Source organism: Chrysochloris asiatica, unplaced genomic scaffold (assembly GCF_000296735.1).
Source record: "Chrysochloris asiatica unplaced genomic scaffold, ChrAsi1.0 scaffold00151, whole genome shotgun sequence".
Classification (NCBI taxonomy): Eukaryota; Metazoa; Chordata; class Mammalia; order Afrosoricida; family Chrysochloridae; genus Chrysochloris; species Chrysochloris asiatica.
In genome coordinates this window covers 5,339,725-5,361,817 of record NW_006408669.1, presented here as the reverse complement: position 1 = coordinate 5,361,817, position 22,093 = coordinate 5,339,725, and the positions used below count along the sequence as shown (strand labels likewise).

Here is a 22,093-nt window from a genome sequence, read left to right as displayed (position 1 = left end):
TAAAATACCAAATGTCTGTGACTTAGAATGTCAAACTGCACAAGATACTATGGCAGAGAGGCAATGTTTGTTCTGTTATAAAGGATGATACAGGAAGAATACTTTTCTTTTCTGAAGAGGAAAAAAGAATATTAAACAAAAAATACCAAAAAGAAAAAAAGCCTGTTCCCCCAAATAAAAGGGCCAGTAAATGAGAAGAACGCTTTCACTGACACGTAAAAGCATTATTTCTACTATTAGAAATAATGTAATACCATATCATTCTTATATTGCATTGGTGACTAAGCAGTTTGAAATAAATCCGTAGTCTAAGCCACAGCATGCATAACTGGTTTATAACTGGTCATTTATACATGAACACACTTTAAGTAATTATACTAATAAATTTCAAATAATGTAATAAAAATCTAGGTACAGTATTCATTATTTTACTGAATTACATTTGAGAAAAACGTTAAGGTACTTAACATATTTAATACTAGTATATTCTGAATCATAATATACAAACACTTATCTAGAAACTTAAAAGATTGAAAGTTTTTCATGAAGAAACATTATTTAGTCCATCATGTATTTGTAGAACATTTTAACACTGCAAACATGAGAAGTTTCAGACTTGGGCAGGCCTGTGAACAGCTTCTACTCTGTATGATGCTGGTACACTTCCACGCAAGGCCTCTTAGCTGCAGGCATCAGTCCAAGGGAGGTAGGAGCTTATCAATGAACTGCTTGACAGCCATCATTTCCTGTTTACACGAACTATGCATCATGCCTTCATAGGTGTTGAAGGTTACTTTGGCTGGATTTACTAATGTTTTTAGCCTTTCCACAGTAAAGACCCAAACATGAGGGGAACTAAAAGGTTGCAATCTCCATGGCACTGGAGAACAGAAATATCTTTAGTAACTCCATTGATAGGACCCTGTGGAGATGAGGACTGCGGTGGAAGCCAGCCACTGAGTCTGATGACACCAGCTAATTTTTGTTGTGTGGGAAGAGCAGTATATAAAGGCAGAGCTTCGCCCTGAGGAAATCCTCCCAAAATAATTCTGGTCGAAGGAATTCTGTTCTTCACCTTTGTTCTATCAAAGCTTTGACATTTTCTGCTGCTACTTTGATTCCATTTCCCCCCTTTTGTGAATCTGGTGAAAGTCCAGTAAAGTCAAATCAAGAAGGCACAGTCATTTCCATACTTCATGTAACAGGCATAATTGGCATGTGTGGGCAGATATATTTGATGTGTGAACTTTGGATACCTGTAAAGGCTTCTGACCATCCATGCCCTGTATCTCCCAGTCCATGAAGGAAAATAACCGTGTCAGAGGCCTTCTGGGTGGTGGGCCCTTTGGCGGGGAATGGGGCGGACATACACCGGCTTGAAGACCTCACGTCAGAAGCAAAAGGGAGAACTGAGCATAGCTGCGGCTGAGGCTGTTGGAGCACCAAGTCCTCTGGAATCACTTTTTGGAGACATAAAAATAGATTCAAAAAGTGAGCAGAGATCCAAAGGGCCTACTGCCACCCAGAGTGTAAAGCATTGTTAAAGTGAATTGAAAATTCACATGGATTGAAAACTAAATAGGTCTAAATTTGGAATAAGGTACAGTTTCAGAAATAAGTACTACAGAGGTTTTAAGTGATGTCTCATTTCTTTATATAAGTGTAAATGCATTTAAAATACCAAATGTCTGTGACTTAGAATGTCAAACTGCACAAGATACTATGGCAGAGAGGCAATGTTTGTTCTGTTATAAAGAGCGTAAAGCATGCCCTTTGGACCCAGGGTCCTTGTGATGAGAATCTCCTAGCCCTTGGGGAGATCACCAATGAATGCCGGGCTCACAAATGATGAAAGGAGACACGGACAGTTTCTTCTAAACTGTAAGCCAACAGAGGGAGACTTTCCTCTAGAGCTGTTTCCATGGATTCAAGCTTCTAGCCTAATAAACTGTGAAAGAGTCCATTCCTGTCTGGTGAGGCGATCCTTGTTAATGCTATCGAGTCAATTCTGACTCGGTGACCCTCTGTGCAACAGAACTTAGCACTGCCTGGTCCTACGCCATCCTCACAGTTGTTGCTACATTTCAGCCCACCGCTGCTGTCACTGTCAATCCATCTCATTGGGGTCTTCTTCCTTACCAAGCTTGATGTCCTTCTCCTGGGACTGGTCTTGCCTGATAACACATCTGAACTATGAGAGATGAATTCTGGCCATTCTGCCTGTATTTCTTTCTAGTCAGATTTATTTGTTCTCGAAATATATCACACTTTTAATGTTCTGCAACACCATAAGTCAAATGCATCAGTTCTTCCAGTCTTCCTGATTCATTGTCTAACTTTCACATACATAGGAGGCTATTGAAAACACCATGGTTTGGGTCAGGTACGTCTTAGTCCTCAGACTCACATCTTTGCTCTTGAACACTTTTAAAGAGGTCTTGTGCAACCGATTTCTCTAGTGCAACATGTTGTTTGATTTCTTGACTGCACTTGCATGGGTGTTGATGGTGGATTCAAACCAAATGCATTCTTTGACAACTTCAGTATTTTCTTCATTGATTATAATGTTGTTTATTGGTCTAGTTGTGAAGATTTTTGTTTTCTTTACATTGAGGTGCAAGCTATACTGAAGGCTGTGGTTTTTGCTCTTCATCAGTAGGTATTTTAAGTTCTCTTCACTTTCAGCAAAGTGAGCATAAGCCAAGGATTTTTATTGTATTCCTGAGAAATGAATCTAAGACTGCTGGTTTAAATTCACTTTAAAAAAAAAATTTTTTTTTTGGGGGGGATCCATATTGTTCGCACCACAATTTAAGAGGCCACATTCAGCTATGAATGATATTTACAATTTTGTAGGAGATTTGGTTATTTGGTTTTCATATTTGTTCCAGGCATAACCAGGTACAACAGGATTTTTTTAAAGATCATATTGATGGTTACTTTGAGATTTATATATCCCAATCAATAGGGATTGACTTCACAAAAGCTTGACTACAGTGGCATTGATCTTATGGTGATACATATAAATTAATAACTAGTTCTCAACTAACGTCCATTTCTGTGGAGGATTTTGTAGTGAACCATACATAATTGTGGTTTTGTCATTTGGTAGTGGTCTTATGTAACCATTTAATTTTTATTGCATGGGCCTTAAGTCATAAAAAGTGTCTACACCGTGCTCAGTAAAAGAGCCAGGACTTACTAGACATCTTTGTGGTCATTGTTCCAACCAGCCAGCATTAAGTTCAGGCTGATAGGGAACACAGTTAAACAGCACCACTGCAGTTAGGCCAAAATCTGATCCCCAGAGTGAAAGAGAATCTGTGATGTGTGACTTTGCACTAGGCTTTTGTAGTGGTTACCTGAAGTTTAAGGAATTATGGGTAAGTGAATGGGTAAGAAGTGTAATCACGCTGCTGTTACCGATGATGTTGACAGCTAATGGAGTCCTTCCCTGTTTGGAGTACTTGCATGAATTATTCTAAGGTTTTATTGAACATTGGTGGTGTTGGTTATGTGCCGTGGAGTCGGTTCCGACACATAGCGACCCTGTATAGGGTTTCTGAGGCTGTACATTTTTACGGGAGCGGAACGCCTCATCTTTCTCCTGTGGAACAGCTGGTAGTTTTGAACTGCTGAACTTGCGGTTCACAGCCCGATTTATAACCACTGTGCTATCAGAGTAATGCCTTTAATTTTCATGATCTATTGAATCTTTGTTGATACTTGCCTGCCATTTGACTCTTGTTGGCTGTCATTCCTTTTGAAGTGCTCCTATCTTCTGTCAGCGTTAACAAACTCTCCTGGAACTTTAGCAGGGACACCAGGTGTGTTAACCTTCCCAGGATACCGGATAAAAGCAGGAATTGAGCCTTTTGAATGATTAAGTCAGCAGACTGTTAAAATAGCTCTGCGTAAATACCTGTGTGTCAGGCACAACTCAGCCACTGGGTTGTAAGGCACATTATATTGATAATAAGGCGTCATCTAGCTCTGGGCCTCTTGAGTCTGTATTGGGCAGCTCTTAACCTCAGAGCCCACTGCCCTTTGACCTTGACCTTTATAGCCCAGAGTGTCAGCAAGGGTCATTTGTTCAGCTTTATTGTGTGTGGACTTCTGGCATTGCTGCAGGGCAAGCGCTGAATGAGCTTTACCCAATTCCTCATTGCCAGAAGAGAGTTCTCTACATTGAACTCCCATTGACTAGTGGATGGCTCATTCCAGTATTAGGAGTGGGTAGTTCTTCTAACAAGCAGTTGGACCACTTTCTATAGGTCAAAGAAAGACAGCCACTTTCCCTGATACAGCTTAGTTCTTGGGACTGAGAAGACTGAGAATAGCTTGGAACACATGTTTTTTGTTTTTTAATTTTTTCACGCCCTAGATTTAGGAATAAGAAGTAGGCAGGCTGACAGTCACATTCTGGCACCGATGGGATTTTTAATTCTTCATGTTTTATCATGAGCATTTGGGAACTCGAAGAAATTAATGGCCTAACATTGCACTTTGAGGACCTCAGAGTTCTAGGCAGACTAAACTTGGAAAATGAAGTAACTTGTTTGTAAAGTTTTATTCTCCACATTGAATTAATGAGCTCCAGTATGAGTGCTATTTAGGGCTTTAGAAATTATCTGATTGCATACAAAGTCTGGGGCAGAGGAGGAAGTGAGAATCCAGGTTGGATCTGCCTTTTTGAGCACTGATTTAGCGCCCACACTTTCTCTATATGTTACCTCCTTCTATCCTCACTGAAGGTCTTTAGGATGAGCTTTAGTATCCCCATTTCACAAAAGACAGAAAATGAGGCTCAAAGAGTTGATGGCCTGGCATGAGAGGAAGTCCATATTTCCACATCTCGTCATCTGTAGGCCTCAGTTCCAGAAAGAATTAGCATTGCACCCTGCCTGCACTTGTTTTCCTAATACATTCACAGTCCATTGTATTTCTGACCATCCCACCCCCATCTGTCAGGAATGATGCCCAGAGCTTATGGTGGTAGGTTTCCGGCTTAGGAAACATACATATCCAACTTCCTATGAGATTTAGAGCTAGCATTGAAAATCTCTTTAACTCATCTGTAAAATGGGTACTTTGTGGAGTATCTTTCAGTATCAGGGCATACAGTGGTAAATAATAATAGCGCTTATTTGTGACGTCCTTATTGTTTGTCGGAGATCATATAAGTGCTTTACTGGTATTACCGCCTTTGATTTTCACCATGGAAACATGAAATGTGGATAGTATTAATCCATCTCCATTTATGATGAAGAAACTAGTGTCCAGAGAGGGTAAAGTAACTTGCCAAGGTCACTCAGCCCGTGCATAATGGAACTGGGGTTAGGACTCAGGCAGTCCATGTCTCAGCTGTGTTTTAACCATGACATCATAAAGTCGGTGCCACTACTTGTTTGAGGGTCCTTACCCTCCAGAATCTCAGAATCCAGTGGGAAAAGACAGAATGCAAGCAAACCTTAAACAGTCTATGTGTGGCATTGTAGAACAAGCACTGGACTGCTAGCCACAAGTTCAGCAGTTCAAACCTACCAGCTACTCCTCTGAAATCCTAACAAGGTGAGTATGTGTAGGAATATCAACTGGACAGCACTTAACAACACACTGCAACAACAGAAACTGTAGACTGTGCTAACTGTTTGAAAGGGTGGGATGATGAAACAGTCAGAAGCAGGTAGAGCTAAGTGAGTGAGTTTGGGGGATCTGGAAGGGCCTCTCTGGGATGTAACGTTTAAACTGAGATCTAGAAAATGAATTAGCCAGCTGACAAAGGGGAGCAGTATGCTTCAGCAGGGGAATGTCCTGTGTAAGCCCAGAGGTGGGAACAGTCTAGGCATTAAAGTAGACGGAGCTGGTTGTCATCAACCAGTGCAGTCAGTGGTAAAGAATACTTCGTGCTTAGTATAAAGTGATTTACAATCAGCCGGCTGCCTTTGTAGATTTAGTATTTTCTGTTTTATTACATATGTTCAAATGTATAAGCATGAAAGAGATTCTGTTTTTTCCATAAATACCAATAAATGGCCACATTTCACCATCTTCTACCCCCCCAATGTGAGAAGACAGAGGGCGGGGAGATGTTTTGAAGTTTTGCCCCCAAATATTTCCTTAGCGGTCTTTTATGGGGTTTCTTTCTTTAGAACCTGACATGTGTTCATAAAACATGATGTTCCTCTGTCTTTATATACATTAAAAAACAAAACAGAGCAAAAGATTTTAACAGAGCCATAAATCTGAACAAGGAAGCCATCAGAAGAGCGTCGTTATTGTAAATGTTGAAAACAGGCGATGCCTTAAATTAATGAAGGGGATTTTATTTGCTTTGTTTGTATCAGAGCAACTTCCTGTAGCTCACCAAAAAGTATTTTGTCAAAAACCATCCTGCTAGTACTAAGTGTATACATTTGCTTCTACACAGGAGGCAATAATTTTTCCCTTTAATTTGCTGAAAACAGTATATCTTTTTCTGTGCTCTGTTTCACCGATTTGGATATTCTGGCTATTTTCCTCAAATGTAAACAAAGGTTATGTTAACTTTTCACTTGCATCCCCAGTTAACAATGTCACTAACCTTTGCCATTTCTTTATAAATCGAAATTAATTAAACTAGGACTTGCCAGTACAAACATACTCGTTTAAATATAGATTTCTATCCCATATCCCTGTGGGGGGGGAGGGTGGAAATCCCTTTTATTAGAAATTGCTGATCTCACATCAAAGGAGCAAGGAAAGACCAAGTTCTCTTTCATTTTTAATAAAAAGGTTCTCTGATCTCCAAGGGCACACCTGATCACGCTGCAGGCAGGCAGGCAGGCAGCTTGACAAGTAGTAAAATGAATTTTCAGACACCACTTTTGTTTCTGAATCAATCTGTTTTGATAGAAGCACTAAGTGATACAGTGGACTAGGGAGCTTTGAGCTGCAATGGACTCACTGGCAGGGGCAGATTTGTGTGGATGTAGCTAACTTATTCGTCATGGGTGTCATGGCTCTATGTGATAAGCACTGGATTGTGAACCAGAAGGTCTGTGGTTCGAGCCTGCCTGTCGCTCCATAGCTTTCTGCTCCCTTGAACATTTAAAGCCTTGGAAACCCTATACAGGGTTGCTATGTATTGGAACCAACGGGATGATGCTTAACAACAACAACTTGTTAGTTAAGGGATGCTAGTGGCTTAGTAATCTGTTGGTTTAGTAATTAGGTTAGTGCCAGGTTGCTAACAGATAGATTTGCACTCACCCTTCTAGTCAGTTTGGACACCCACCCCCCTCACCCCCCCCCCTCCCCCCTGGCACCCATAGCATAACAGAGCAAAACACTGCCGGGTCCTGGGCTTTGCTGGAATAAAGATTCTACCCTAGGATCCCTCACACAGTGCTGCTATGTCCCATGGAGTGACTGGCAATCAGAGTTGGCTCCTTAGCACACAACAGTACACTCTGTTCCAAGTGGAGAGGCGGATTTGAAACCTTCCCTGGAATGATTTTCCTTCCAGATCCTGGTGGTAGTACTATGCATCACCAAGGTTGTTAAGCTTTTCATAAAGCATTTAAAGGAAAAGAGTTTTGGGTCAAAAGGAGGTAAAACATACACATGATTCTCCTTTATTGAAATTTCGGTGTTTTTTTTTGTTTTTTTTTAAGTCTGCTACCTGGACTGCCTTCTAGTCTCAAAATTTCTTTGATGCATTTATAACCTTAACTGTAAAATGGGATGATGATATCTTGCCCTGTCTTCCTTTTGCAGTGTAATATATTAAAGTAACAGTTAGCCCTCTAGTCCATAAGTATTCCCAGAACACCCAGAAGTTTCACAAGTTCCTTGTGGAAGAGAGGTCCTGTAGAATTGCAGCTGTACCGTCTGATATCTGCAAGGAAGAACTCGTTTACATCGATGATTTGTAAATCCAGCAAATTGGCTCTCAGAATCCAATCTCCTTTTACAGAATGCTTCGGCTATTTTGTCAGGGTCTCAGGGAAATGTGTTCTCTACTTGTTCATTTCCTGCTGCTTTTTGAAAAGCCTCCTGCTTCCTTTCTGCCAGATGTATCTGTTCATTCCTAAATGAAAGCAGCTTCCAGAAAGAGCTGGCAAACATCAGATCAATGGGCGGGCTCTGTGTTGCCTTGCTGTGTAATACTGAGGGTCAGGCTTTTTAGAAATCCTTCCATTCCTGTTGGTGGGCCGCCATATTGTTCTTCGGGCTATTAACCAATTGTTCTGGGTTTTGTAGTTGCACTTTTTAGTTATTTGAAATGATAACGATCTATATTCTTGCATCACATTACTTTGTGTTTGTATCCCTCAGTAAAATATTTTACTTTTCTGCAGAGAATCCATATCTTTTGTTGTTCAGTATTAATTATTTATGTGTATACGTTTCCATATGGATGGTTGTTTGTATATATTTTGTTAAGTGCTATCGAATCGGTTCTGACTCATAGCACAGCACCATGACCATATTCAAGTGGAGTCAAACCAACCTTGGTGTCCAGTGCATTAACCTACAATGCCACACTAGGATTCTGTTTGTATATATAGATGTATCTGTTTGAATCACAAGGTCAGTGATTCAAGCTTACCAGCTACTCCTCAGAAACCCTATACAGGGTCACGATGAGTTGGAACCTGTTTGTGTACATAGACAACAACTTGTTCTTTTTGTTAAGTGCTGTTTAGTTGGTTCCGACTCATAGCGAACTTGTATAGGGTCTCTGAGCATTTAAATCTTTGGGGAGCAGAAAGCCGAATCTTTCTCTCATGGCTAGGCTGGTGGGCTAGAACCGCATACCTTGTGGTCCTCATTTCCGTGCACCCCATATATACACTTAAATATGTATATGTGCATTCAGATATAGCTGCTGTCATTGGTGATGATTTAAATAGTGACGCAATAGTTTAGGTTGTTGACTTTTTTTATCTTAGTTTTTTGGGGGCTGTCTATCACGTGATTAGAGTCTTGGTATGGCACTGTGGGTTATTGGCTGGACTGCAAAGTCGGTTTGAACTACAAGGTGAGTGGTTCAAGCTCACCAGTAGCTCACCAGAAACTCCGTGCTGTGGGTCTGAATCTACTCAATGGCACTTCCAACAACATTTAAAATATCTGTTCCTTTTACTTACTTTTCTTGTCATATTCCATTGGTTAGGACACCTCACTAAAGCACAAGAATCTAGCCTTTTACTTAGGCATATATGATTGAGATTTGAGTTCATTCATAATTAACAATTAGGCTCTAGACTAGTAATTTAATTATTTTCATTAAATATAAAATACTGCAGTCTGATATGAATAATTTTTTAAGAGACAAATATCAAAAGGCACAGCTTCCATAAAGTGAAATATGATGACATGTTTCCTGTCTAAGGACAATGAGGAGCAGTATAAAAATTCTATGTATTACTATATGCCGGATTCCAGATTGTTGTTGTTGTTAGGTGCCAAGGAGGGGATTTTGACTAGTAGCAACCCCATGTAACAAAGTAGAACCTGCCTCTTAGATTTCTAGGCAATAATCTTTACTGAAGTAGGTTACTGTACCTTATTTTTATAAGTGTGTACAGATATTTAAAATATGTTGACTTCAGTTTTGACTCCCCCCAGCATCTTTCATGTTGTTGTTGTTAGGTGCCATCGAGTTGGTACCGACTCATAGTAATCCTATGCACAGCAGAACGAAACACTGCCTGATCCTGGGCTAACCTCACTATTGTTGCCATGCTTGAGTCCATCGATGCAGCCACCTGGCCAGTCCATCTCGATGGAAGTCTTCTTCTTTTTCTCTGACCCTCCATCTTACCAAACATGATATCCTTCTCCAGCGACTGCTCCCTCCTGACAGTATGTCCGAAATATGAGAGACGAAGTTTGGCCATCCTGGCCTCCAAGGAGCACTCTGGTGTGCACTTCTTCCAACACAGATCTCTTTGTTCTTTTGGCAGCCCATGGCACTTTCAATATTCTCCTCCAACATCTTTAATGTTACCAGAATGAAAATGAGCTAATGAAAACTTCATTTAAGATAGGTGTTCTCCAAAACCAAGTACAAACAATGGTGAACTGAAAAAGGGCATATGATAAAAATGGTAAGCTTTGTTGAAACCAAAGAGTGAATGCACAAAACACTAGAATTTAGTAAGAGAAAATCCTAGGCCTAAAACTGCAAGAACAAGCTGTTGCTTTTTATTTTATTGCTTTCATAAATCTTAAACTGAAGCATAGTTTTTGGTAACCATTGTCTTTGAAATGAAGAAACAAAAGTCACTAGAAGAAATTGCATATTCATCTTAAAATAGGTCCTATGAGATTTTTCATTATCATCATCTGATTCGTGGAACTCTTCAAAATCCTATTCTTTGTCACCATGTTTGAAATATCTCAGAGCTGCCTGAAGATGCTCTTCTGTGACCTTTGGACTGATGCCATCATCATTGCCCTCAGCGTCTTCATCTTCGTCATCAGGACTCTGTCGGCGCATGATCCCAGCCTTTCTGAAGCCGTTGTGAATGGTTTCTAGGATTATTTCCCCGCAAGCAGAAGCCACGCACTGCAGACTTCTGTGAACACTGTCTGTTTTAGTTATAATGATGTGAACCCTCATGAATGTCAGATTGCATCCATTCATCCCGGTCTCGTCTCATCAAAGTCTTGAATGGATGGTTGATGACTTCAGATCAGCTGCTACAGATTCCAGAGAAGGTCACAGGGCGTGACTGCAGTCTGGGTTAATACAATGTTGAAAGTGTTTACCGTCAAAAATTAGTAAAGATGTCTGCAGTTGAGTTAATACAATGTTGAAAGTGTTTAGCGTCAAAAATTAGTAAAGATTTCTTTGAAAAGAACTCCCTTTCCTGGCCCTACAACATTGATAAACACGTATTTTCTTAACATTGCTCTCAATCCACCCATCTTTTTCTCACAGTGACCTACCACACTGGTGGGTAGTTTTCTGCATGGTATGGTAACTTTCTTGACAAATACCATCCACTTCAGTTTCACACCATTTTTAGTGCAGCCCAGAACTATAGTGAAACAAGCCCTCTCATGCCCAGTTGTTATAATGACAATAGTTCTTATTCTTGGAGCAGGTATTGTCTTGGGGGCTGGAATGTCAAAAGATATCAAAACCTTATTCTTATTAATTTTGTCCATTGTAGTGATCCCTCATTCAGAGCTTTTTTTTTCTTGGTGATGAATTCTCAAAAGCTTTTTTCCCAATTCTTTGGAAGTTGCTGGTCTCCACTGACTCTCATTGTCACAGAAACTTTTTCATGAATTTAGAAATCAAATTTGTTTGCCAGAAGCATCACTTTGACTTGAATTGAGACTCTAGCGACAGGCTGATTTTGTTCCCTTTGAGAAATTAGCACTGTTTCAAGTTGTTCTCCAACTCAGACTATTTGCTTAAGACCCTTGATGTGATGTTCTCAAGGATCCCTTTCCTCCAGCTCCCTTGTCTCCCTTCTTGAATGAAAGAGTGGTTCTCCAACTCTCTCACTTCTGTTCTTCTGTTGTTTGTTTCTTTACAAGGACTTTCATTATGAAATTGTTTAATTTCTGACATCCTAAAGGTGTCTAAGTTTACTCATTGATCAAAGGTATTGGTGCTAATAAGACATAATTAGAGTATGAAATAAGGGATGTCGCTATAACTGGACTGCTAACCACAAGACCTATGGTTCAAATTCACCAGCTGCTCCTGGAACCCACCTTGTGTATGGTTACTATGAGTCTGCATTGACTTGAAGTACTTAATAGCACAGCTTAATGGGGTGATGTCGAGTCAATTCTGACCCATGGCAACTCTGTATAAGGGTTTCCGAGGAGCAGGTGGTGAGCTTGAAACACCAACATTATGGTTCAAACCAACCTTGTAGTCCAGCACATTAACTCACCATGTAGATGCTATGTAAATAACATTTTATACATCCTCTCCCTGGGAGGGATTGCTCTGACCACTAATTGGTTTTTATCTTTTTCTTTTTCTGCTGAATATTTTCTATCCATAGTTACTTGAATTATGGATACAGAGGGCCTACTATAATTATAGCATTGCAGATTGAATCAAGATTCCTATTGGTAGCTGCTCAGTACCTTTTATATCAGTGAGATTTTACTCTATGTGCACTTCTAGTTGCTATTGTTGCTAAGCACCATGCAGTAGTTTACAAGTCTTGGTAACTCGATAGATTTTTCAAGGTTGTAAATTTGCGGGAGCCGAAAGCCTCGTCTTTCTCCTTAGGCATGGCTGGTGGACTCAAACTGCTGATCTTGTGGTTCACAGTCCAGTGCTTATGTATCCTGCAGAGCCACTGCACTCCTTCCAATTGATAGCATATGACTTATGGACAGACTTCCAGTTTATGACTTAATAGCTCTGAGGACATAGTTATCAGCTTACTAGAAACAGCTGATGAATATCTCCTCCTTATCTCCCCATTGAGCAGTTCTTGATTGTTGTGGTCAGAAAACTCTTTCTGTAAAACGACAAAGAATAAGAGTAACTATTTTAGGCCTTTCGGCCCATGCCGTTTCTGCCATGGCGGTGCAAAACCAGCTGTTGAAAATTCAAAAAGGAATGTGTGTTGACTCTGTTTTCATGGAGCTTTCTGTTCATGGGCACTGACATTTGAATCCATACAGTTTTCACATGTTATGAAATAATAATTTTTTTTGAATTTTTTTCTGAATCGTTTGAAAATATAAAAGCCATTTTTATTTCACAGGTTGTACATAAACAGATACCAGGCCTCTCTGTGCATAAGTCCTAAGTAGAATTTAGGATGCATGAAGCAATTTGGATTCAACCAGCACTTCCATAAAAAGTCCTTGCCACGATACTTATTTAACAGATGTTTTTTTAAGGCACTGTAGGATAAACTGCAGTGCTAACCACAAGGTGAGTGGTTCAAACCACCAGCTTCCCCTCTGAAACCCTATAAGAGTTGCAGTGAGTTAGAACCGACTCAGTGGTCCTTAGCAACAACTGCTACTGCATGGTAGACCCAACTCTGGAATAAGGATGCAAAGATGAGTAAGATAATCTTGGTTTTCAAACCATTCACTGTTCAAGTTGGAGAGGGCATAGTAGGGTAGAGGTAGTAAAATACTAGTAATAATTAGGAGTCATTTACAATACGATATGAAAAATGCTCCCAACTCAGAACAGAGGGTGCACGCAGCATAGACTCCCACAAGCTCAGGATAGAGAGTGGAGCTTCTTGAATCCCTTTGGACCCACCCTCTGTGTAGTGTCTTTTAGAGGGTGAAATATTTTTGGGGTGACTCAAAAGTTTTGAGACCATACGATGGAGCTTCTGGATCCTCATTTCTGGACTGGAGACTCTAAAGAGATCACAGAAGCAGCAAGCAAGCAGCGTCTTTTTAATTCAGCGCCATTGCACATTTTGATCTTCTGAAGCTTGGCAGAGCATTCCTCAGCTGATCTCATCTCTTCAAAAATGAGACTTAATGGTGGGAGGAAGTGGGGAAGGGGAAAAGACACAGAACTGTGCCCTGGTTGAGGAAGAGCTGCCTAGAAGCACAGGGTCTTACTGGAGACTGAGGGGCTGACCACACTGACACCTAGCTCCCTCACACATACTTCACCAACAGAAGAACATGTGTGAGGGAGCTAGGCAGTGGCAGCTTCTTCTCTTGTCTTGTCTCCTCCTCTTTTCTTGCTCACACAGCTCACTGGATTTTAAGTTCTTGACTCTTCTATGCCGAGAGTATTTTGGTTGTGTTCCCGCTGGCTTTTTCCAGTCTCTTAGCTTCCAAGCAAGGTGCAACACATTCTTTCATCAGTTCGTGTTCTTTAGTGGATGGATTCCCCAGGGTTCTATCCTCAGTCCACTGATTTTCCAGTTCTTATACACAGCGCCCCCAAAACTCTTACCCTTGCATATGCTTTTACTACCATCTGGTTGGCTTTTGAGTTGGAGTCCACAGCCTGACCTATTCCTTAACCTCAGGCTGTTTTCTTTCCACTGCCTGTGTTTGGAGCTCGTTCCTTTTCCCTAAGGCCTGCTTGCCCCTGCCGCCCGTCTTCCTCCTGCACACACAAGCAGCCTCCCTCCCTCCATCTCTGTCTATTTCTGACTCACTGTGAGAGATAAGCAAGCGCATGGGAGATACTCTGTATCTATGAACAATGGTGGTAAAATGAGTTACTGAGTTTGTTTGCATGGGAAGAGGAGCCCTAGACTCAGAGAATGCAGTGGCACCTTCAAGGTTAGGGTGTGCGAAGCTTTCGTGGTCTTCATTTTGTCGTCCCTTGTCTCTCTGCCTCTGCTAATTTAGACTGAGGTGTCTCATCTGTAGTCCAGATTGGGATGTAAAGGCAGCATGGATTCTGTTCAAGATGCCTGATGCTTTCGTATATTCTGTGCAGCTAATGAACAGCTCTTATGACATCCATTACATCAAGTGGCTGAGTGGAACTCCCAACTGCCGTTCTTACCATCTAAATGGGTGGTTGGTGATATCTTTTAAAATACCAGTCTGATCTGGAACCCTTTTGTGGGTTTCCCATTGCTTTAAGCTCTTCCAGGTATGGGATTCAGGTTTTGGACTGCATGACTCTAGGAGGCATCCTGTGTGAATAGCACCTCCTATATATAATTTTGCAGTGTGCACAACCTATATTACTGTACATGGCACCTGTGGTCCATAGGTTCCCCCAGCATCTGGCCTTCAACTCCTTCATCCCATGGAGTGTTCCCCTTACTTTCTGGGCTGTTAACTACATCTTATTTTATTTCTTTGGCCATGCCATTTTCTGTTTCCTTCAGCCTTGAAAGCCCTCCCCAATTACTAAAACCCCTGTTAATTTTTTGTGCTCACCCTGAAGATCACTACTTGATAGTCACTTGCTTGGAGAGTTCCTCCATCATCATGTTCAGATGACCAGTTTGTAATTACCCAATCACCTTGTGTTGGACCGGGATCTGTGATCAACATGGTTACCCTTTATACCTAGAGAAAAACAAGTGTATACTTGTTTTATAGATACTTGTTTATAGATACTGTCTATATACTAGTACAATATCTATACTTGTTTATAGATACTGTCTATATACAAACCATCATTGTAAAATGATTTACTGAAGTTGTATTTATGATAAGAGGAAGCTTTGGTGCAGGTCCCAGAGCTAGCAAGTAATGTGTCCCGCTTAACAGCTTTCAAGCCATTCAGGCCACTCTGTACTTGTAAGGACTAAGAGGGAGGGGGCCGTCTGCCTGGGCCTGCTTTCAGGTCCAGGAGTTGCCTGAGGAGACCACCTTCCTCACTGGGAATTTTCCTGAAAGGCTGTGCCCCTGCCACAGACGTTTGCCCCTCAGATCTGCAGTGGAGAAGTTACACACCTTCTTGAAGTTACTTTGTTGCCCTCTCATCTCATCCTGGGCGTTCTCTCCTGAGTTCTCTTTTATGACCTTCTTGAGCTAGCTGACAACCTTCTCTTAGTCTTCTATAGGCCAAGCTGCTTATCTATTAAAACTGTACAATGGTAATGTTGTTGTTGTTGTTAAGTGCCATCGAATTAGTTCCAATTCACAGGGACACTGCATGGAGTTTCCGAGGAGTGGTTGCTGAGCTTGAACCACTGACCTTGCTGTCGACACCAACTTTGTGCCCAGTGTATTAACCCACAGTGCCACACCTGGAGTCCAGTAGTCATAGCACTATTGATTTCTTTCACTGAACACCTTGTTGGATATCAGAATTATCTAGAGGTCTTGTTAAAACACAGATTGCTAGACTCCCAACCTCAGAATTCCTTAGATCTTGGATGGAGCTTAAAAAGTAGTATTTCTACCAAGTTTTCCAGGTGCTGCCACTGGACCATACTTTGAGAATCTCGGGTGTAGACATAGTTTGAGTCATTGAAGCTAGTGCTTGATCACTCACTCCTAGCATGAGCTGTCTGTATCTAGTACACTTTTTCAAGAGCAGCAATACCTTTGTCTTACTTTAAAACAATATTTTTTAACTCCATTCTTTTTCTTACAGTATTGTCATCATTTTGGGTAGGTGCCATTGAGTTGTTTTTCAACTCAAAGTGACCCCATATGACAGAGTTAAACTGGCCCCATAGGGTTTTCTAGGCTGAATCATCATGGGAGTATATCTCTAGGTCTTTCTTGTGTGAAGGTACAAGGTAGGTTTGAACTTGTAACCTTTCTGTTAACCGCCAAATGTGGAACCATTGTGCCACCAAGGAAAAACCCCAAGCCCGTTGCCATGGAGGAGTTTTAATTCATAGCAGCCGTATCAGACAGAGTGGAACTGCCCTAAGCCTGCACTGGTTACGACGTGTTTGATTAATATTTTACTGAACGTGGCACAGAGCATATTCTTCTTGGGAAGGAATGGAACATTATAGATCAGAAGGTTAGAAAGTCTTTCAGACTTGCCCTTCATTTTTGTCCCATTCATTCACAATCGTACCAATTTGGTATATGCCCCTTTTAGACTCTTCGTTTGACATTTGCTAGGAGAAGATAGGAACCCTGATGTGGCACTGTGCGTTCATGCGTGGACTACAAAGTCAGTTTGAATCACCAACTTTGATATAGATAATTCAGTGTCAGCTGTTCAAGCTCACCAGCCGCTCTTCTGAAACCTTTGTGTTGGAACCGATTCAATAGAAGGTAACAACAATGAAAATAACCTTTTCATTGGTGTGGTTTTACCAGCTCTTTGCTGTAAATCTTACCGCATTGAACCTCTGCACGTTGCTTCTTTCAGTCAACAGTACGCCTGGGCATTCTCTCATTGTGTCCACGTAGAGTCTGCTGAATCTTGTGTGCCCCTTGCATTTCCTTTCCCTTGTTTCCCATAATGCAAACTTGGAAGGGCATTGTGATTTAAGTGCGTGCAATAGTGTGCCCTCTTCATCGACACTATTCCCTTTAGGCATTTGGACTACTTCAGCATTCTCATCTTGGTGGGCAATGATAAATAACAATTTATATTTTCCCAGTGGTGATGGAATCTGAGGGAGCAGGAAGGAGTTGGTAGTCCATCAGAGACCCTCTTGGCTATGGTAGTGAGCTCAGCCCAGAAACCTGGACTCTGTCTCCCATTAATTCTATTGTTTACACTGACCTTGAAGACTAACTCTTACAGTTGCTTGTAATATACATATGGAGTCCTGGTGTGGTACTGCAGGATGATACACTGGAACGCAAGGTTGGTTTGAACCTCAAGGTCAGCATTTCAAACTCACCAGTGGCTCCTCAGAAACCCTATACACGGAACTTAACAACAACAGCCCCCATCAGAGGAATTTATTTTAGTCTTGTGTGTGAGATCAGTGGTTTTTGTTTTCACCCATTTATGATTCTGATGCTGGTAAGTATTTTTATCCACAAAAAGTCTTAGCAAAGCGCATCGCAGAAACTCGACATCATCTTGCTTGTTAAATAGGAAGCCAATTTTCAAAGCAGATGTGTAAATTACAGATGTGGATTCAATTATATGGCTTGCTGAATAATTTGAGTGCTATAGCGCCAGATTCTACAAATACTCTGCAGCTTGCTCCCCGTCATTTTGGGAGTATCCTCTTTTATACACCTCACTTATTCAACCGCATGAAGCGTCTCACAGCATCCTTTTGGTCCTACATTTGCCTGTGACATTAAGTTTGGGGGCTTTTGACTGTTTATCTGATATCTGTTCTTCTATACTTGTGGTTTAAAATCAGGAAAGGTGTGTGCCAAGATTGTAATCTTTCACCATACTTACTCAGATGTTAACCTATGTGAGGAATGCAGCATCTAGATTGGGGGAATGTTTATAACCTGTGATATGCAGATGATAGAACCTTGTTTGCTGAAGAAGACTTGAAGCACTTAGTGCTGGAGATCAGACTACAGTCTTTAATGCGGATTGCATCTCAACATAAGGAAACAAAAATTCTCATCACTGGACCAATAAATATCATCATGAAAAACAAAGAAATGAACTTGTTGAGGATTTCAGTGTACTTGGATCCATAATCTACTATCATGGAAGCAACAATTAAGAAATCAAAGGATGTATTACACTGGGCAGATATGCTGCAAGAGACCTTTGTGAAGTGTTTAAACGCAAAGATGTCACTTTGAGGACTAAGATGTTTCATATGCATGTGAAAGCTGGACAGTGAATAAAGAAGACCGATGAAGAATTGACACCATTTAAATTATGGTGTTAGAGAAGAATATTCAGTATACTCTGGACTGCCAGAAGAGCGAACACATCTGTCTTTAAAGAAGTACAGCTAGAATGCTCCGTTGAAGCAAGAAGAGTGTAACGTCTCGTGTACTTTGAGTATATTATCAGCAGGGACCAGTCTCTGGCGGAGGATATCATTCTTGGCTAAAAAAGAGGAAGACCCTCAAGGAGATGGATTGATGCAGTGACTGCAACAGTGCAGTCTCAAACATGAGAATAATTCTGAGTATATCACAGGACTGGGCAGTGTTTCAGTCTGCTGTACGTGGGTCACTGTGAGTTGGAAGTGACTTGATAGCACTTAACAATAACATTCTTCTGTAACTACGTGTTTGTTTGTTTTTTAATGTTTTATTGTGAATTGTGTGGTAGTTGTAACTAAGTTTTAAGTGCCAAAAGTATTAGCTGGTTATGCAGTGGTCATATTTGACAATTCTTTTCGTGCAGGAAGGAGATGTTGTAAAGAAAGTGATTTGAGGAGGCACTGTGTTCCAGTGAAACCTTTGAGTTCTGGAGATCATTGAGACTGCCTTTGGTTTTTTAGGTCTCCCAAGTTCCTGTTGTGTTTTTTTGAGGTTGGGCAGCCTTACCACCTTTCTCTCTCCTTGTGGGGGAAAATATTTCATTTTTTTTCTTTGACAGGTTTCTGCCTTAACACAAGCTCTGACTTTCACATGTTTGCAGTATAACTTTCCCAAACTTAATCATACATGATTTATTTTAATAAGTATCACATATCGGACATTGTTTCCTTCTTCTGTACATGGGGTCGCTATAAGTCGGTTCCGACTAGATGGCACATAACAACAACAACATTATTTATTAAAGGAGCTCTGGTAGCGTAGTGGTTACGAATCGGGCTGCGAGCCGCAAGGTCAGCGGTTCGAAACTACCAGCTGTTCCGCGGGAGAAAGATGAGGCTTTCTGCTCCCGTAAAGATTTACAGCCTCGGAAACCCTGTACAGGGTCGCTAGGAGTCGGAACCGACTCCACGGCACACAACAACTTGGGTTTACAAGCCGTGTGATTACTCTCATAACCCTGAGTGAGAATTGTGTTCTCCTCAGCGTTTACCAGTTCAGAAACTCGGAATATAAAGTCACAGAGCTGGTAATTGAAGGGTGCAGGATTCACATCTGGCCTTGTCACTGTCTCCCACTTTGAATTCTTCTTCCTTACAGCCAGCTAGGCACACACATCGACACAGACACACAGCCTTTGCCTTTACGTGTCAGGTCTACTTCAACAATCCCTTGTTGTTGGTACCCAGTACTTACTCCTCTCAAATGTTAAGTTGTTGTTGTCGTTCCTAAGTGCCATTGAGTCGATTCAGACCCACAGCAACCCTGTATAGGGTTTCTGAGGAGCAGCTGGTGAGCTTCATCCTCCAACCTTGCAGGTGAAACGGCTTTGCAGTCTGGCGCATTAACGCACAGCGCCACGCCGGGAAGTACTCTGTAGTCCTGGTATGGTGCTTTTGGATAAGCACTAGACTGCTAACCACAGGGTTGATGGTTCAAACCCACTAGCCACTCCATGGAAGGTTGCTGTGAATCGGAACCAACTTGACAGCACTTAATAACAGCAGTTATTTTCCTTGTGGTCATAGAATTTGAGGTACCAGGACTAGTGATATACACTAGATATTTAGCATAGGTATGGCAAGGGCTCTCCCCAGCAGCCTGAACTTAGTTTTCCACTATTGTTTGCTTTGACCTGAAACCCCAACGTAAAGCCCAGGTCTGTGAAGGCACATGAACATGGCCAGCAGCGAATTAAGACCATAAATGGATTTTGAGAGTTGTGCTCTGCTAGAGCTGGGCCCAAGTCCAGAATTCCTTGTCCTGTAACAAGCGTAGACCTCTTTCTGTAGTGTTTGTTCTAAATGTCAGAACCTGAGATAATTTTAGTAGCCAAGGTTGGTTTTATAGTTTTCCTGCGTACCTATTTATAGGGCTGACTCCAAACCTTTTTATACAGCCTCCCCAGAAGCTTTTCCTACAGGAAAAGACTGGTAACTCGACTACACAAGACTTTAAAACTTACGGATGGCAGAAATAAAATTAAATAAAAAATAAGGTCAACCGGCAAGAGCATACAAAAGCTGATTGCAGCTTTCCTAACGCGCTCCGACATGTCAGAGGAAAAAGACAAACTATCCTATAGACTAGTGAGCCAAAAATATGATCAATAAATGGATGACAAGGTATTCCATTTCATTCATAATTAAGAGAATGCAAAACAGAACAATGTTGGCAAAGATGCATCCTTGATGAGTGTGTTGAAATAAGCATTCTCATAAATTGTTGGTGGGAGTTTAAATTGGTGTAGCTTTTGGCCATATGTATTAAAATTAAAAAGTGCATTCTGTCTGGCTCATAAATTCCATTATTAGGAATCTACTCTGTAATCACAGAAGAGTAAGCCAAAATATGTACATGCACACACACATATGCAGATAATGATGCTACTTATAGTTTTATGCAGTGGAATACATCACCATAATGACATATCCATTCCTCCCAAATTGTTCTTGTTAAGTGCTGTCAAGTCTGGTTCGACTCATAGGGACCCTGTGTTGGGGTTTCTGAGGAGCGGCTGGTGAATTTGGCCTGCCGGCATGGTAATCCGGTGCATCTTTATCATGGGCTGCCTTTTTAAAAAGAATGAAGTCAGTCTGCATGTGTTCAAGTGGAGAGGTCTTCATGCTTTGCTGTGAAGTGAAGCAAAGAATATTTGTTCAGGTAACAACATTGGTTTCATCTTTACAAGGGTAACAGCAGAGTTGATACATCTTTATCTGAGAAGAGACGTGAGAAATTGCTAACAGCAATTAACGTTTTTTTAGGCTTGGAGAGGAGTTTTTGTTTTAATACTTTTAAGAAAAACTTTCCCCCGTGCTTTATTTGTATGAGAAATAGTGAAATTTGATTGAAATCCATTGGAAAATACAATTCTAACAGTTACAGATAATAATAATAATAATATGAGTTGGAATGGACATAATTCACAGCTGTTGGTTGAAATTCAGTTATCCAGAGCCATTCTTTTGAAGGGGAAAACCCGAGGAATTGAGAGATTGTATCTAGATTGTGATCTAGGTTTATTGGGGGTTGTGCTTTTTTGTGGACACCCATCTTGGGTGGAGCTGCTTTTGAAACAGATTCAGTCATGTGTTCTTGTTGCTAAGTGGGTTCCTACTCATAGCAACCCTAAATAGAGTTTCCGAAGAGCGGCCCCTGGTGGGTTAGAATCACTGACTTTTTGGTTAGACGTCCAATCCAGTGCTGATCCTATACCAGTCATTTGTAGGTGAAGTCATTTCCGTATAGGATTTTTGGGGGAATGGTAGGGAAGCTCATTTCCTCTATAGGTGTTAAGCATGGCTGATTATTGGTAGAGGAGATTTCCTCTGGTAAGAAAAGGCATCCAGGCGATGTGTCCTTGGAGTCTGCCTGTGCCGGACTCCTAATGAGCATGGAGAAGTACAGACTTTTTTTGGAGGGTTGGTTATTCACGTGGGGATTTCATCTAAGGAAAATGAGCGGGAAGTTTTCTTTGCCATCAGATTTGCTAGGTTTCAAGAATGTTTCTATTCTTTTCCTAAAACTTTTTCAATCCAGTAGAGCCACTGTTCCGTTCTCTTTAACATGGATTCATGAATTGTATCTCCTTCGTGGAGGGTTTAGGGTCAAATGAGATAATGCAGATGAAATGCTTATCTTGGTACCTGGCACATGGTAAGCCTTTGTTGGTACCTGTTAGGCCACAACTATGCAACCTCAGCACAAAGAGTATGTTTGATTCTGCCCGAATGCAACCCAGTGAGCAATTATTAGATTGGTAACAGTTTGGGATTCT

The 22,093-nt window shown here is 41.1% G+C and overlaps 1 protein-coding gene and 1 pseudogene across 1 annotated transcript in view; one reads left to right on the top strand and one right to left on the bottom strand.

Moving 5' to 3' along the window:
• The window catches only part of PDZRN3 (PDZ domain containing ring finger 3), a 316,897-nt gene that overhangs the window by 128,953 nt on the left and 165,851 nt on the right, over positions 1 to 22,093 (top strand). The gene's annotated exons all lie outside the window — the stretch shown is intronic.
• Positions 693 to 1,368, bottom strand: LOC102826426 (annotated as a pseudogene).